The sequence below is a fragment of the Hyaena hyaena genome, unplaced genomic scaffold, assembly GCF_003009895.1.
Source record: "Hyaena hyaena isolate Hyena2069 unplaced genomic scaffold, ASM300989v1 scaffold_43, whole genome shotgun sequence".
NCBI lineage: Eukaryota > Metazoa > Chordata > Mammalia > Carnivora > Hyaenidae > Hyaena > Hyaena hyaena.
The window spans coordinates 3,678,202-3,681,173 of record NW_024080675.1 but is presented as its reverse complement, the minus strand read 5'-3'; positions in this window follow the sequence as shown (position 1 = coordinate 3,681,173).

Below are 2,972 nucleotides of genomic sequence, written 5' to 3'. Positions count from 1 at the left end.
GTGTCCAACTTCAGCTCCCGTCATGATCTCATGGTCCGTGAGTTCAAGCCCCGCATCGGGCTCTGCTCTGACAGCTAAGAGCCCAGAGCCTGCTCTGGATTCTGTGTCTCCCTCTCTCTCTCTCTCTCTGCCCCTCCCCTGCTTGTGCCCCCCCAAATTAAATAAACATTAAAAATGATGTAAAAATAAATAAAATAAAAAGAAAGAAAAGTTTATAACTGCTTCTTAGAACTGAGGCACCTGTGAAAGATCCCTGCTGTGTAAAAAAGACCCATAGGTATAAAGGAAGGATTCAGAGAGCATCAACCAAAGGAGCTTGCCCTCCTTGGGGGCCACATTGAAGCTCTACTTGGGTTGCTCCCATTATCCCCTTCCTGGACTTAAGGTCCTTTCTCTTTGATACCATTCCATTTGCCCAAAAGCAAGCGGGAACAAAGACTTCTTTCTAAAAAGAACATTTTTTTAATTGTCTGCTAATCCAAGTCTCCCTGTTCTTCTTGAATTTCCCCCCAAATAATCTGATATTTTTGTTTCTTGGGCATAGCTTGCAAAGTTTCTCAAAAACAGAACAAAACAAAAATCCTTGCTTTTCCAATTGCCACCCAAATCCAATACATTTAGATGCTTCCCCACCTGTTAGATTCACACAACATAAGGAACCTTTCGTTGAGAGGATTGTGGCCCTGGAGGTGAGTCAGCAAATATATGCGACTGGTAGATATGAAGCAATGGGCTGTCCACCAGTGGGAATTCAGAAACTATTCAACATGCCCTGCGTGCAGAGAGCTTAGAGTCGAATTATAGTCCAAAATATAAATAAGATTCCCATACAAGGGGTCACATGTGTTTGTATGGGATATGAGACAAGTCACATAAACATAAGAACTATAAATATTTGAAGGAAAGAGACATTAGGGCAGGAAAGGCTAGACCAAAAGGAAAGAGTGGAGCTGGCTATTGAAATCTGATGAGAATTTACATGAGTTTGGAGTACAAGAACATACAATAAGAGATGACATTGCATGGGTGAGGGGAGGGGGTGGAGCCAGTGGAGACTGAAAGCTAAGACCAGCAAATGCACCCAGACTGTAGACCCATGGCTTCTCCCAAGAGCGTCCCCAGGAGGTCCTGTTTCTGTCTGCTCATTACCATCCCCCAAAGTGCTCCATTATTTTATTAGTTCCCCATATAAATTATTTATCTGAGAGACTGCTGATGCTGACCAGCTCTGATAAGTAATGTCTTCTATGGGAAATGACGCTGGAGGGACGAGGGGCTCCTGTGCCTGCCAAAACATTGAAAATCAATTTTCATTCCTTTTTGTGTGTGCGGGTGTCTGTGTGAAGATCGTGGCGGATGGGGGCTGTTCCGATGATGGCTGCCCTTTCTTGTGGGTCTCCATCTGGTCTACAAATTAGATTTGGGAGGACAACATGAGGGAAGTTGCCTGGGGAACTACTCCTGGTGGTGTTTGTTATAAAGCGACTCATAATAACTTGACTGGGAGCAGCACATTAAAAGGTCGCCTCATTTTATCTCCAGTATGCTTCCTTTGAAAAAAAAAAGTCACCTCACAAACACATTTAGAGAACAATTTGTTAGTGTATTTACCTTCTCCTTGTCATTCAGGCTGAGCTTAGCCTTGGGAAAGATCATCACCTTCCAGACTGTTCTAAAAAGCTCATAAAAGCTTTGCACAATTACTTTTGCTTCTTTTACCAACAAATGGCTCTCTTAACTGCTCAACTGCTGGAAGTTTCCTTGGTGTTCTATGGAGCTGTGCTGTCTGATCTCAAAGGCTACCAGTAATAACCAGTAGTATGCCCCTTTTAAGGAAAGCTGAGCTGTAAGAGTTAAAAATTTACACAGCAGAGAAGTAACCTGAAATTAAATGAAGTAGAAAAGGGGCTTTGATTCACTTTACAAAACTGCTCTCTGTGCTCTTTCAAATTTGACTCAACTTATAAAATTAAACATGAGTCACCTTCTCCTGGGTAAAGGTAGAGATGTCACATAGGCTTTACCAACCTAATGGCAACTGTGCCCTGTAGGAGGAACAGTTAATGTCAACACAGATGCAACACTTGACCCTATGAGAATGGAGTTTTGGTTCACATTTTTTTTCAGTAGTCGTATATTCTTGAGTCTTCAGTGGCCTGGTCTCATCTGATATATCTGATACACACACACGCACACACACACACACACACACTCACACACACACACACACACACACATCTATGATTTGTCAAAATGTCTAGACAATTTTATTTATTTTTCTAGTACATTTTTTATTATTACTTTCTCCTATTCTTCCATAAATTTTGAGAGTCTTTTAGGAGATATTTCAAAGGAATTTCTCTAGGTACTTTATGAATGCACAATAGAAGTCATTGACTTATCTTCTATGTTTAATATTATGTATTTTTCTATTTTAATTTGGTTTATAAATTCCTTTTTATGTTAATGTCTTTTATTTATTCTTATTTTTTAAATTTTTAAATTTTTGTTTTTTAGTTTATTGTCAAGTTGGTTTCCATATAACACCCAGTGCTCATCCCAGCAAGTGCCCTCCTCCATGCCCATCACCTCCCTTCCCCTCTCTCCCACCCCTATCAGCCCTCAGTTTGTTCTCAGTATTCAAGAGTTTCATGGTTTGCCTCCCTCCCTCTCCCCAACTATTTTCTCCCCTTTTCCTCCCTGATGGTCCTCTGTTAAGTTTCTCCTGTTCCACTTATAAGTGCAAACATATGGTATCTGTCCTTCTCTGCCTGACTTACTTCGCTCAGCATAACACCCTCAAGTTCCATCCACGTTGCTACACATGGCCAGATTTCATTCTTTCTCATTGCCATGTAATATTCCATTGTATAGATAGACCACATCTTCTTGATCCATTCGTCAGTTGATGGACATTTAGGCTCTTTCCTAAATGATGCCCCTGTGCATCAGCACTCCTGTATCCCTTGGGT